Source organism: Anoplopoma fimbria, chromosome 9 (assembly GCF_027596085.1).
Source record: "Anoplopoma fimbria isolate UVic2021 breed Golden Eagle Sablefish chromosome 9, Afim_UVic_2022, whole genome shotgun sequence".
Taxonomy (NCBI): domain Eukaryota; kingdom Metazoa; phylum Chordata; class Actinopteri; order Perciformes; family Anoplopomatidae; genus Anoplopoma; species Anoplopoma fimbria.
Window position 1 is genome coordinate 5,845,373 of NC_072457.1, and position 15,978 is coordinate 5,861,350.

At 39.0% G+C, this 15,978-nt stretch overlaps 1 long non-coding RNA gene across 3 annotated transcripts in view; it reads right to left on the minus strand.

Moving 5' to 3' along the window:
- The window catches only part of LOC129096466 (uncharacterized), a 32,191-nt gene extending 25,268 nt beyond the window's left edge, over window positions 1-6,923 (minus strand). The window contains exons 1-3 of one of the 3 annotated variants that reach the window (XR_008531430.1): window positions 6,877-6,923; window positions 6,655-6,708; window positions 6,425-6,517 (exon numbers count right to left, since the gene is read on the minus strand). This is a non-coding gene — a long non-coding RNA (uncharacterized LOC129096466). The other 2 variants (XR_008531428.1, XR_008531429.1) reach the window with 2 other exon arrangements.
- Window positions 6,924-15,978: the final 9,055 nt, after the last annotated feature.

A 15,978-nucleotide genomic window follows, 5' to 3' on the forward strand; every position in this document is an offset into this window, starting at 1 on the left:
CTCCAACATATTTCCAGGCTTCACAAACTGCCTCCGACCCGCCTACAGCTGGAGGCTCCTCGCCCACAATCCTTTGCTCTCTAATTATTCAAATAACAGACAGGACCGAGAGCTGTGATTCGCCAGCCCTCTTCAATTAGCGTTGTGTTAATTAAAGAGCATCATCAGGTTCTCGTTAGTGATTAAACACCCGAGTGTGATTACTTAACTCAGCAGGACTCCTGACGAATCATCGGGCCCCTGATCCCTCCGACGTGGTGTCTGTGAGTGTGCGTGTGCGTTTGAGATTTAGCGATGCTAGGGCGCTAGCAGTGGGAACAGATTCTCCCGCTCACGCTGCATATCAATGCTTCAATGAACGCTGCATATGCAAAGCTGCGAAGACATGTGCGTGTTTGTGTCCGACTGAAAGGGGGGATTTTTGTTCACTTGCTGATGAGGTGTCTGGAGTAAGTTAATTGCCTATCAAGAGAGCAAGCCAGCTCTGCCTCTAGTGTGTGTGTGTGTGTGTGTAATTGTATTTGTGTATTTGTTGGAGGCTCTGTGTGCGTGTTCTATGTCACTTCACGGGCTAATTGCCTATCAGAGGACTGCTCAGGTCCCTGTCCTTTGCTTGGATCAAGTCCGTGTACAAGCGCGTGTCGTTTGCATATACATGAAGCCTTTCGCATAAATATAAACGGATATTAATTCGGTGTTCGAAAGTAACAAAGTACTTTTACTCAAATACTGCTCCCAAAACAAAAGACAGAAGTGAGTTTATCCTGCTAACACGTATTGTTTCTGTCGCCACAGTTGGATAAAGCTGATGTCTCCGTCCAGTGTCTTCGTTCAAGCGCTTAAAAATAATATGCTGACAAGCCACCTCTTGTGGTCGAGACATTAATTACTGTCCATCATGAGCAGCAAGCGCAGACGTAGTGCATCACTGTAACAGCGTCACAGGATGTCTTACATTACATTACAGTCATTTAGCAGATGCTTTTATCCAAAGCGACTTACAATCAGTAGTATATTACATATCATTCACCCATTCACACACTGATGACAGGCTACCATGCAAGGTGCCACCATCAGACTCTAACTAACATTCATTCAACATCCAGTCCACACCGATGGCAAGCCTTCAGGAGCAACTTGGGGTTAAGTGTCTTGCCCAAGGACACATCGACTGCCGAAGCCGGGTATCGAACCGCCCATCTTAAACTGCACTTATGCTTGTGCAAAGAATCATGTAAACCTCAACACACCTGCCAAAACTCAAAAACACATCGCCCCTCAAGAACGTAGATTGCTTGATCCAAATCAGATTTGAAACACAGAAAAAATATTAAATGTTACAGATATTGTACGTAAAGGTGAATTTACTTTAATTTGGCCATTGTTACATCTCTCCTGGAGTCATCTCTTAAGGAATTAACATCCCCAAAAATACTAAGTAGTTTTGTAGTTTGTACCAAAAACATACTTAAATTATTAAACTAAGTAGTTTGACTTGCCTGAACCAGACATTAACCATAAACAATGCATCATAAGAAAGTCGATAGTTTTGGGAAAACTGACATTGATCTGTTGGTTTTTATATTCCAGTTTATACTTTATACTTCCACTACAATTCAGCAGGAATGTTTTTTTTTTCTTTTTACACTTTAACATGTATTTGACATATAAAGGTTCCAGTGCCTTTACAGACTGATGTTTGACACACAAAATACATTATACAACACCTCTGCATATCTTCTATACTTTATAAAATATGATGCAATGTTACACAACCCAACAGTATACGACGTAGGTTAAATTAGCTCGATTAGCTTTACGAGCTACAACTGGACATCAATGCATCAGTAATTATCTTATAGTATGGTTTTGCTACCTTTACTAACTAAACATGTTCCACCTTGTATGTGTGTGTGTGTGTGTGTGTGTGTGTGTGTGTGTGTGTGTGTGTGTGTGTGTGTGTGTGTTCCCAGCAGAGTAATTTACCTCCAGAGGACCGAGATGCTAATTAAGATGAATCCACCTCCAGCTCCTCTGGCCCCGCCTCCCCCCTTCACATTCATCAGTGTTATGCTAATTTATGCGTGTGTGTGTTTGTGCATGTGTGCGTGTGTGTGTGCGTGCACAAAATCCCATCTCATGCCACACAGATCACAACTACCACCATCCCATCTGACTCATAGTAATATATAGCATTTAATAACACTGTGCACACACACACACACACACATACGCACACACAGAAAATCAATATCCATGATTTAATAATGCAATGTACTGATCCAACTGGTTTCACGGGCCTTATTCTTGGCCACAAGAGCATCGCCACGACAACAGGCACCAGAAAAACAGATCTACTGCTAGTGCTAATTGAATGCGGGTATATATGTGTGTCTCAGTGTGTGTGTGAGCTCACACGTAGGATGAGTAAACGGGCAGCACATTCTTCATCTTTGGAGTGATGAAGTAGGATTTAATAAACTAGCAAAAACACACTCATAAACTCACACACACGCGGATCCCCTCAGCAGGTGAGCGGAGCTGAGTTGACACTTTGTCAGCGCAGTGTAATTTGACATAATGAATGCAAGCATCGTTACTGCTGTTAATTGGCCAGACTAATTATACTCCGAGGACGTCATTAGAGAGAACCTGCCTCTCCAACTGTGCGTGTGTGTGCATGTGTGTGTGTGTGTGTGCGTGTGTGTTGACGAGTCAGGCTGGGGCAGACGGTGGGAAAAGTGCCGGAGACTGGAGGTGGGTTGGAGCTCAGGATGGGAAACGGGATGTGGAGGAGCAGTGCAGGTGGCGAAGACGGATGGAGGATGGAGGGGTGAGGAAGGGTGTAGTTTAGGGGTGAGACAGTGGGAGAGGGGCGAGTCTAGATTCGAAGCCAAAAAAGAGGTGACGGAGGAGGACAGGAGGTTTGAGGCGAGAGAGCACGGAGCTTGAAAGGTTCACGCTGTCAGGAGAAGTTTGCCAAAGTCAGGGTTGCAAACGCACAACACATACGCCCGAATTAAATCTATTAAATGTTGTTTTTGTTGTGTTGAGTTCTAGAAATAATAGTTGAGTGAGCACGAGCACTTTTAGTTATGATTTATTTATTCCATTTATTTATTTGCATTTGTACTTGTTTGCCATATATTTACACCTAGTTTTTCACCTTCTTTTTTCACATAATAGTATTTTGTTTCGTTTTTTTTTTTTTAAATCTCTTTGTTCAGCTTTGTTTTCCATTTCTATATTCGTGTAAAAATCCCTCTGTGTGCGAGAACATCGAGAGAAACTTAAAACAGGAGTCAGATCCAGTTGTATGACACGTAAATGGCCAGTAAAACTTGTTATTTTCTGAAGATGGACTCGTTACAGTTCACCTGCACTTCAGGACAATATACTTGTTTACATACTTCATTTAAAGTAAAAACCCTCACCTGGGTACAATATTAAGAATTGAAATATTTCAAAAACAAAAAGAACTACTACGACCAAACAGCCATCTCTCGCCTGAAACACGCTGAAGCCTCTCGGCTGAAAGTTCACCAGTGGAGTATTTACTTAGCCAGCCATTACAGCCGAGCAATTTGAGCAAATTCTGAGAAACAATATCGGCTTGCGGTCCGCCAGCGAAGAGATGGGGGGAGTGGGGAGTGGGGGAGGATGTGCGAGTCTGCGACGGGTAAAGCATGTCATTTCCTAATTCTGATCTTGCAAGACAATCCGTCCTTATCAGTGTCTGATTCCCACATTGGAGGAAAAAGTAGACGGAGAAGCTGCAGGCCATCACACACACACACACACACACACACACACACACACACACACACACACACACACACACACACACACACACACACACACACACACACACACACACACACACACACACACACACACAGAGACACAGACAGAAGACAGAGGCATGAAATTACATAAAGGAAAGGGATACAGATAGAAAGACTGAGAGACTAGTGAGAGAACAAACAGGCCTATCAAAACGACCACAGACCCAGATAACAAGATAAGGCCTAATCAATCAATCCTTGCACACTGAGAGAGATTGCGCTAAGTGGCTCATGAGTCCTGCAGTAAATTAAATCTGCACACTCCTTCAAGTAAGACAGAATGTGGGGAGTGCGACTTGGAAGGGGGAAAGAGAAAGAGACAGGGGGATAATAGAGGGTAATTTCATCAGCGTGGCCCGTGATGAAGCTTTTACACGGTGGTTTGAGAGGCCAAACTAAAAGGCTGGAGGTTTTGGTGATATTGAATATGAGTGGTGTGTCATGATTCGATTTGTAAGACGATAGCCGGGAATTAGATTACGGCGTCTAATGCGGCTATCTGAAAGGGTGTCAGATCTTAAAGGGGTTTCTTCGTGTGTGCGTGTGTCTTGAAATGCTCCTTCCTGTGCAGACGGGGTGGTGGGGGGGAGAGCCTAACACACTGTGATTCACTTTAATTCACTCACTCCAACCTCATCCATCCGCATCGCCGCCGTGCGTCCTCCATATGTGTGTGTGTGTGTGTTTAAGTTTATGTAGACTTACGATCACCAGGCTGCTGAAACAAAAACAAATACTTTTTTTGGGGGGGAAAAAAAGGCGACGCAGCCGAAACCAGAAATAAATTTAAAAAAAAGATGGAAGCCAAAAAAAGAAATTCATGCAAATAATTGCGTTTGGTGAAACAGTGGTGCTTGTGTTCCACCGGATGATGAATCTTTTTCTTGGTTTTCTGTTTCTGTTTTGAAGCCACAGCGGCAAAGTTTGTGTTTCATTTGGCCTCACTTAATTTGCTCAGACGCTGGAAAAAACGTCTTCGCGAGGCAACGGACGGCTCCAGCTCTCAGTGTTTATCCGGGGAAAACGGCGAGTCAGCATAACACAGTACCAGACATTAGCGGGGAGTGATGGTTCTGATGATGGACACGTTGAGACCAAGTGTTAGCTGACTCTGTCTCATCTTTTACCACAACGTTAATGGGGACATTTTTTGTAGAAGTCCGTGTGCTGAGCTTATAAGCGTCTTTGAGCTCATCGTTTTGGTTTTACAACACGCAAATCTCGTTGCCGTTCTTTAACTTTGGCTGGCAGACAACAGACAGACAATGCTAGTGACTAGCTGTTGAACGTTAGTCACCTCAAACTACAAGTCATAACCAGCAAAAAAAATGCCTGAGGGCATTAGATTGAGCAAGGGTGCGTTTTATTGCTTATTAATTCAACTTTTACTTTCTGAAAGAATGATTGCATTCTTTTTTCTCTTTCAAAAGTTTCATAATGTCATTTGAAGGGGTTTTTGGTTTTTATATTAACATTCTCTAATCCATTTCTTGTATCCACCAAGAAACAGATCAACGAGTAGTACATTTTAAGGGGTATTAAACTTTAGAAATACTTAAACCTTTTTCTAATTAAGGTGAAAGTTTTAAGCTTTCACATTTTAAAAAGGGGTTGTTGTCCTACATTGCAAGAAGCAACAGACGCGGACATGTTAAACACGTAGAGACTATCCTGCATAACCACGTCAAGTTTGGATAATTTTTTCGTTGATTCAAGCCGTCTGTATTCATATCCTTGGCATTGATGAGCTTTTGCAATCTGCCTTCCTCCAGCATCGAAAGCCTATTTCAGCCTTCCATGTGAAAACAAGGTATATGTCGCCATCGTGTGGATGAATCGTGGTACTGCACTCATCCTAAAGGCACTGGCCTTCGATACAGGCATAAGCTGGTCAGATAGACCAATGGGTTATGGTTTTCTTTCAATTGGAACCTGGATAGAGGTATGATTGATTGATTTTTCAAAGAAAAGCCAAAAACAGTTCAATGATATCAATACCCATATTTAAATGGAAAATTAATAAGTTTTATAGTTACCTAATATAAAAAAGGAACCCAAATGTTTAATTTGAAGATTCTGCATTTCTCTACTCAAGGGATATTCACTCAAAAGTGTACAGTTTTGTGAAAAGAAACTTACAAGTTTGACCTTTCTTATGATACCAAGATTATTCAAATAGACCTTGTAGTATTCGAGCAGCATTCTGAGCTGGAACCTTTAAGTTTAAGAGGTTAAATTGTACCATTTTTAACTGAAAGCCTGCAGATGATCCTTTAAAAGCCTTAATAAGGCAGGTTTACTGTATAACAGGCCATACACATGTGAGGGTAACATAACCAGCTCATCACCTGCATTCAATTAAGCGTTCTACAGACTAATAAAAGGCATACATTAAAAGTGTTAAGAAAAGCATTGAAGTACTTTTAAAAATGCCGGTCAAGCTAGCTGGCTTTCTGGTTTCCTCCTCATTGGACGATGTTCTCAAATCCGATTTCTTGTTGTTTTTGTTTTATAGAGAACCCAAATTAAGCACACACATACACATTCATCACACACATACAGTATACTGTGTGGCGTACCTCAGGTGAGGTTCAAACACAGGTCTCAACGTTGGCTGGTCGGTGTCCTTCATCACTGGACCATCTCCAGGACCAGAGAGAGGGAAGATCAGACTGAAACGGCAGAAACCTCAACTCATCAACCTGCAGATAAACTACATTTATACACTGAAACCTATTCGCACTTCAAACATGTTCATACTGATGAAAAATGTCAACGTTTTAATTCTTCTCTGTGAGATTCACTTTACCTCTCAGAGTCCCGAGAACCCATCACGTAGAGAACGCTTTTCCTTCTGTTGCCCCTTAAAACAACATACACAATGTGGATAAGATATTAAAAACCTTTAATGGGAAAGATAGGATTGGCTCATATTAAAAGCCAGAAAAACATTAGTTTTTAAGGGTTTGAAAAAAAAAAACTTAAGAGGTAAGAGGCGTTCTGCTCAAACATGACTGCTGCTCAGGCTTACATGCATGGGACACAACCGGCCCAGGTGTATCCAATACTGCTGATTACACTCAATCAGGTCTGCAGCCCTGAGATAGAAAGCTCAGAAACAGCAGAGAAACCAATCAGAGGGGCCGCCATGTGTCTGTCGAACCTCAGAGGGCTGTTTCATGAAGGTGTCTCTTATTGTGAAAAGCCTGTCTTGAATTAGCCTGACGAATCTGTCTTTTTCATAAAGACACTCAGAGCCCGAATTCATCAAAAGGTCTCAGAGGAGGAAATCATTCCAAAGTTGTCAGAGTGATACATGTTTGTTTTTTTTCTTTTAGGATGAAGAATAAAACCATTTGACAAAGTTTCCTAACTTGTGAAGTGACTCATGTCTCAGCTGAAATGGAGCTCGCGCTTAATGACATTAAACTTTGGACAAAAAGCAAAATAATACTATTTATCAATCTCTTGAACAGCTTGGTAGCCAAATGGTTGAGGCAAATGCCACATAATTGCACCCCTGGCTTGATTTCAGCTGGAATTTTTCTTTATTTTTTCTCAAAAATATGAAACATTTCTTTAAAGATAAGAAAAGTATGCTCAGTCAGCGTTACAGTATATTTTTTATTGATAAGTGCTCATGAATAATTACAATTTACAATTTTTTGGGAATAAATGTGGGGTAAAAAAAGTATGACGGAATTCCTGGGGCCAAGGGAGGGTTCAGGCTTTATATCATGGGGTCACTGGTCCCTTTTGACCTCCCATAGAACCGCCACTGGTAATCTGAGAATATCTTGAAACCTGGGCCTGAAACAAATAGTAAGCAAGATGCCACTAGAAGTGAGAAAGACATTTTCTCTCCAACTTTTTGCAGTTGGAGAAAGAAAGAAGAGATCAAGTAAAAAAAGACATAAAGGAGAGTGAGAGGGAAAGGAATTATGAAGAGCGAAAGTATCAAAAAGTGAAAAAATAAAGGAACTAAATCACATATATATATATATTAGTGATACATTTCTAATCTAAAGGAAAATCTTACTTTGCTAGAAGGAACGACTAATAAAAAGTTGTGAATCAGTAGAAAGTACCGTACTTGTACCTCAAAGATGACCTCACACAAAACCACACAAACACAACATGAACACATCCAACAAAACCTGAATCATAAAACGAGAAGAATGATGCAAAGCCTCATAATGAAAAGTGGATGGGTACCACACACACACACACACACACACACACACACACACACACACACACACACACACACACACACACACACACACACACACTAATAAAGTTGTCTGAGTGTTGTTTGGCAGGGAGGACGGGCGGGAGATTCATGATTTTTAATATGCAGAGCAACTGCAAAGTGGAAAACCAGACTCACTCTCCTAACACACAACACACACACACACACACACACACACACACACACACACACACACTTTGCATGAACTATGAAGATGTTTTTCTATTCGTATGGTGACAGACAGCAGCTAACACACAACAGATAGCTCCCAGCAGAGAACACAGAGCCCTCACATCATTAACACCTCCTGCTGCGTACCGCTGGGCTTCCTCTGTCTGGGGACCCGAAGCCAAGAGAGGGAGGAATCAAGAAAACGAACACTTAGGACACAGACGGAAAGGTGCTATAAATGTGTGTGTTTATGTATCCGTGTGTGTGCGTGTGTGTGTGCGCTCTCTATCTCCCAAATGCCTCGACTCATCTGCTAATTAGTCAGGAGCAATTAGGTATGCTTAAACTAACCGCACACAGAGGCAGCCTGAACACACATCCAGGTAAACAAATAATCACAACCACAGCCAATGACTCACTTTAACTGTATCAGCTAATAATAATAAAATTTTAAAAAAAGGCGTCCTCAAATAGAAATAGAAGAAAGGAATAATTATCTGTGTAGATGAGTAGGGAAGAAAGAGAGAGAAAGACAGAAGGAGAGGAGGAAACGAGTAATAAGGAGGGAGGCAAAAAGGAGGAGAAAGAGATAATCATAAGTCCCAATGGACAGATTGAAGCAGAGTGGATTCTATCGCATGCTATCTCTCATTTATATGCTAATTCACACTATTAACAGAGAGCGAAAGAGATGGAATAGAGTCTAATAAATAGCTACCGATTGCTGTTTGTTCATTAGTTAGTTTGTGGTTTTCGCAGAAATCTTGTAGTGATCGACCAGCCGGCTGTTTTTCCTTTGTAACCAGACACAAACGTTAACGGGTGACAGCAACGTGGAAAGTGGATGATTGAAATGAAAGGAGAAAAAAAAATACATATAAAATAAAGCCAGAAAGAACGATGTTATCAATGTAATTCAATTTGGATTAACGCTGCAAATCATCTCCTTTCATCCCTCCTCCCCTCCTTCACTTTTGTTCCTTTATGATACTGATAGCCACTTGAGTGCTTCTCTCATTTTCTGCCTTAAGCTTTCTGCCGCTGCTGATCTCAATTCAGCTCAATTAACTATAAATATGAGCTCACATGTGCACATACACACACAGAAAGCGTCGGTGTACTTTATTGACCTTCAAATACAGAGGTTTAAGAGATCATATTTAGATGGTACAATAGACAAACTCACATGCAGGGGAAGTTGTTTTTCATGTTGTATAATAGTCATGGATGGATTACTGAATGGGTCTACAGGGTACAGGCCCAGGGGCACAACAATTTCACTCAAAGAGACACAAATCAACCAGGGAGAGACTTAAAATGACCACAAATAAATATAAAACGACTGCAAAGAGACACAAAAAGATTACAAAGAAACCAAAAACAAGTACAAAGAGATAAAAAAAAGACTACAAAGAGACAGAGTAAGACTACAAAGAGATGCAAAACAGCAACAAAGAGACACAATAAGACTACAGAGACCAAAACAACTACAATGAGATGCAGTAAGACTAGAGGGACCAAAACAACTACAAAGACATGCAGATAGACTACAAAGACACAAAGACCATAAAGAGACACAAACAGCTGCAAAGAAACACTAAGAGACAACTCTGAAAAATGACAAAACAACTACAAAGAGACAAATTAAGACTACAAAGAGACAAATTAAGATTACAAAGAGACACAATAACTGCAAAGAAACACATGAAGACTACAAAGAAACACAAAGATACTACAGAGAGACAAACGCAGAGTATAAAGAGACACATAAAAACTACAAAGACACCATATTGACGAAAAAGAATCACAAAAATACTACATAGAGACACCAAGAGTAGAGAGAGCAAAACACCTACAAAAGCATGCATCAAGACTACAAAGAGACACATAGAGACCACAGAGAAACATTAAAATAGTTACAAAGAGACACATATTAAAATAGTTACAAAGAGACACATAACCGCTGAGCGACGCATGGCAACTACAACACAACAACAACAAAGAGAGAAAAAACTATAAATCCTGTGTGTCTTGCTCTTTGTAGGAGAAGTGGTGGGGCCTTTTGCATGTCTGTGTCCAGGGGCCCATTGTCTCATAATCCTCACATGATAATTGTTATCAAAAGAGGGACAGAGTTTATGCAAACCAAAGCAAAGATACTCAAAAAGTACTAAACTGTAGGACACAGAGTAGTAGTTTCCAGTAAACAGTTCTCTGAGGAACCGCTTCGATCCGTAAAGATCTTCCTCAGCGTGAAAGAGACAAGCAGGCATTTCTTGTCGAGGCAGTAATTAACTCAAATCATTATCACCTGCTGGTCAGCAAACAGCCGGGAGAAACAAAACACCACAAGAAGGCAGATCACAAGATCACAGTACTACAGAATAAAGGAAATCCCATAGAGTGTATGTAAGAAATGGACGAGGTCGCTGTGACGTCACTCATTGGTTTCTGGTCATATTGGAGTTTTTTTTGCAACCAGAAGTACAACTCACCACTGAACTAGACATTTTTAAGCAACCAAAATGTTACAATTATCTTTCATGTACTGAAAACACACCTTAAAAGGGTTAAAACACGGACAACTCTCAAAGTATACCCTGCTTTATCGTTTATTTTACTCTGTATTTTATTACTTTTCCTTTAAATTATTGCCAGTGTGTGTTGTTTTTGACATATATGACATAAATGTGTGTTAAATAAAGTGATTTGACTGAACAGTTGTGGTTTTAAGTAGAGTTTAATAAAATAAAAAATAAAAATTCAGGGCTTTTCATCACTTTTTCAGACACCTTTTCCTTTTCTGTTTTAAAACAAATCATTTAATAAGAAATTTGATCTTTTCAAAAGCATGTGAGTGGAAATAATCACCCTAATAGACACTGTTTGTGATTCATTGAGCAAATGTCCTCTCTGTCTTTCACGTTACTAATTCAGGCAAACAGTTTCTGTCAATGGAGGAGCTTAACACACACTAACACAAACACACACACACACACACACACACACACACACACACACACACACACACACACACACACACACACACACACACACTGATCATTACCCTCCTTCCTTGTCACAGACACTTAGAGAAACACAAAGAAGAAGGAGACCTGAACCAAAATCCTGAGATGATTTTGCCGCCTGTCGCCACAACCAAGGTGTGTGTAGGTCTTACTCTGTGTGTGTATGTTTTATTATGTGTGTGTGTGTGTGTGTGTGTGTGTGTGTGTGTGTGTGTGTGTGTGTGTGTGTGTGTGTGTGTGTGTGTGTGTGTGTGTGTGTGTGTGTGTGTAAGTAGAGACCACATGCAAAGGGGTTTCCACGAGGTTCTTGAGGGGGATCCCAGAGCTGTGATCGCTTTTCCAGTGCTGTCATCACAAAGAAGCACTTATACTCAAACAGCACTCTTTCAATCAATCAAACTTTATTTATATAGCACCTTTTTATACAGGCCAGTGCAGGTCAAAGTACTTCACAGATGACTGACAAGCAGAAAACAAGATCCAACCGTGAAAACAACAGAAAAGACAAAAGCAATTATTTTATATAATGCACGCAAGAAAATAAAATGATAGAGAATTTATTTAAATATAATTAATAAAATAAAAGCTAAAATCACAGCAATAGTAATAAAACATTAAACTTATACAACTTAAATACAACGAAATAAGTGGTAAATAAAATAACAATAAAATAGAATAAAAATGTATTTGTTAAAAGAAGTGTTCTTAGTGTATGTGCATGCATGCAGCGATGCCTCACATTAACACCACACATCCCTTTGCTAAAGATTATCAGCCTCCTCTTCCTCCTCCTTAATGCAGAAATCTGTCTTCCCTCTAAAATCAGTCATCACTTTTACATCTTATTCTCACTGTTTTGCCGAAGCAGAAACATATTCGTGCAAAGAATGTTACCCAAGCAGAGGCTAAATATAATACAAGAGTATCTTTTTTTTTTAATAAAGCAGCCGATAAAATAAGGTTACAGCACTTTAAACTTTCTCATGTGGTCCTTTTTATGACCTCTCGCTGGTTTATAAGAATCTCGTGAAATCAATTAAAATCTATCTATCTATCTATCTATCTATCTATCTATCTATCTATCTATCTATCTATCTATCTATCTATCTATCTATCTATCTATCTATCTATCTATCTAGTAGGTCTCCCTTATTCCTGACAAAGACTGCATACAACTGATGTCAATCAAATATTTCTCTATTAAAACGAGGTAACAATATAAGTGAGTGGACACAACAAAGTTGAATGCATTTTCTATCATTTTTTTCCCATAAAAATATATGTTTTACAATATTTTCAAACCCCGCAGAATGTTGAGAGAGAGAGCCCAACTTTCATATAACAGCCCAACGCTATTTTTCCCTGCCCGACTTAATCAAAACCGATCAAAACAAGACTTACTGGTGGAGCATTTAGCAGTAAAACAGCCAGATATTTCCTTCAAGAGATGGTGGAGACCAAAAGCAGAGCTAAAAGAAGAGGGACCTTTGGATTTACATGCCCATGAATATCTGTGTTGCTCCTTATCTGCCGGATGTGTCAGTAGACAACTTTCTACCACATTTACTACGTTATAAGTGTGTTTGTTCAGGTGTAATGTCATAACAGGAAGAAAGAAACGTAACAAGACAACTAAAAGCACTGAAATAAAAAGAGGAACTTTACTTGAGTTGACTTGAACACAGCATAAAATCTGCGAGGTTTTGTGTGAAAAGAAGCAAATGTAAAAAGTGTGCAGTGTGTCAAATCATGAACACAGCTTCCTTTTGAACCTTAAAGGGAGAGAACATAAAGGCGTGTGAAACAACAATACCAACAGGTTGATTGTATGCTAATGCAGACTTCATACTATTTTAACACGGATTGAGCAGATACGAGCCGTGAATGGTTTGAATCACGTTATGTCAGAGCGGAGCGGAGCCTCGATCCAAACTCTCCAAAACTGTTTAAAACTCTCGCGTGAATAATATGTGAGGGCCCACTGTGTTATGTAAATGAACCACCTCAAAGGTATATTTACAGTCTGCTGCCCCAAACCGCAGTCTCCCACGTTGTATAAATGTTCCTCATTGAGTCGACTTAAAGGCACGTTTTTCGGCCCCAAAGATAAACATGCTCCAAAGTTAAGCGGAGACATGATTGATTCAGAACGCACAGCGGCGTGGCGACGGAACGTTTTATCATGGATTTAAGGAAGGAATCAACAAACACTTTCACACATAACAACGGGAACAGATGTTGCCTTTAGAGAGGAGATGATTACACCGTTTTCACGCCAAAAGATATAAAACAAACAACAACTATGAGCTAAAAGTCAATTTCCCCTGCTCTTTTTCTTCTTTCATTGTATTATTCTTCTCTTTTCTCCTTCGCTATGCCGTGAATGGATGTTTTAAACTGTAGCAGAGAGAAAATGTTCTTGTGTTTGCATGTGTGTGTTTGACTTCGGAGCTCGGAGCACTGTGGTTCTGTTGTAGTAGATTAACATCTGTTTTTACCCACAGTTTCCCCCCCCCCCAACGTTGTCTTTTTCTGCATACTCATTCCTCACCTGTGGCCTTCACAGGTAGGATGATACAAGATATTTGTACTGCTCAGTTTTTGGTGCAAAAACCTTCCATGTAAACATCTATAAGATACATGATGAGGTTCAGAGGACATAAGATTCAACTAAAATATTGTATTTTCTGTGTCCTGAAATCTAAAAAATAATGTATTTCGTTGTCCGCTAAGGGCGACCAAGAATTCTTAACTACACCTCTGATGAAACATTAGTTTAAAACAAATTAAGGTTGGGAAACAAACATACTAAGAAGACTGGCTGTTCTTGTTAAGTTTCTCTTTATACTTCTGCAACACAACCTCTATATTCTTGTAATAAAAATGCCAATTTCTTCTTGTTCCCTTTCAGAAATGTGTATTAAGTGTGTTATTTTTGAAAAAACTAAAATAAAAAAGGGTGTTATTTAGGTTAAGGAGCAAAAAAGTGTACTACTGTATACTGTGCAGATTGTAAAGCCCTTGGAAGAGAACTCAAAAATTAATAATTCAAATTGTCGAATCTTTCCTCACAGTTTTTGCAGTTCCATGTGTTTGTAGTGCAGAAAACAAGAATCCTCTGCAGCAGAGGTGATTTAAAGATTGTTACAGACTGTTATTAACAACAATCAGATTGTGTGTTTTCTTACCGTTTTTAGTGTCACACCTGACAGGAGAAAAATATAAAAATAAATATATGTGCAATAGTTTGACTGGAGAAGTGATTTAAAGCGAACTGTTATTTAACTGTTTGTCTGAAACTTAAATGTGCTGCTGCTTTTTCTAACAGGACACTCTTGAAAAATGTATTTTTAATTATTTTAATGAGGCTTTTCCTAATTACATTAATTTTTTTAAATAATTTAATTAAATACAAAAATAGCTTGTTTTGCCTTTCTGCATTAGTGAGAAAAATCCAAAGCTGAACACTTAACTTCCTTAAGAATAAAAAAAAACAAAAAAAAAATCTATGTGTTTTTTATGTTATGTCTGGGTTGGATCTTGTATGTGTGAATTTATCAGCTCTAAAGACCAAAAGATATAAAAAGGGATCCATGCTCTCTGTGAGCTGCAGTGACATGGAAAGTCTCATGCTGCCTCCTGGTGTCTATAAACTGAAACTGCATCAACACAGATCCAGTTTAACCGTTTTAGAAGACCAATAATAAATCCTGCATGGGCCCAATATGATTAAAATATCACAGTGCGTGAATAAAAACACTAAAACATAGGCACTAATTCAAACTCCTACACATTCAAGAGAGTAATATGAAGGTAAATTAAGATGGTTTAGCATTAATTAGTTAAAGTTACGTACTATTCTTTTTTCATATAATCGAGTATCATAATATCAGAAAACCATGACCAATAAATACTGTCATCTTTTTATTAAAATTCTAGTCATTTTGTTACAGGAATCTGTTTCAAATCCAGGCCATTTAATAATCAGACTGTTTTAAGTGTCAACTTAATACAATACATACAGCTGAAATAAAGGGCAACAAAAGTTGACACAAACATTAACATATATACAATGTGAAATGACATGAAATACCGAAAAGTTGTGTTGTAAGTGAGCAATTTGGTTATGACACAGAAATTATAAATTGGCTTTTAGTGCCTCTCCAAAAAATGACTGATAAGCAATAGATTATGACACAAACAAACTCAACAGTTAATTCAGATTTTACACATCCAGGTCCAATATGGACCAGTTCTTATATTTCTACAACTCAAAAACATCCAGTCAATTTAAATTGCTTAAACCTGTGAGTCACATGACACAAACCAGATCATCCTTTTTCTTCTAGTCAACCGTAAATATACAAACTACATAAGTACAGGAGAACGTGAAAGTAAAACAAAGCACGAAATCCAGTGACTTTCTTGCAGCTTTGTGTGAGCATCAGATCTGCATTAACCCATAAATGTATTATTAAAAAACATTAATTTGTAAATGGTGAAGCAAATCTAAGCTCAAAAGGGAAATGTTATGTTTGAGAGCTTTTCTCTTAATTCTTAGAGAATCACTGTAATTTAATAAAAAACCTAAATATGAAGTTAAAATCTGTTAATTATTAGTAGTGGGAACCTTCACGAGTGTGTTTGTTACTGTGGTTTCCAGCTCCTTAAAACAAAGCTA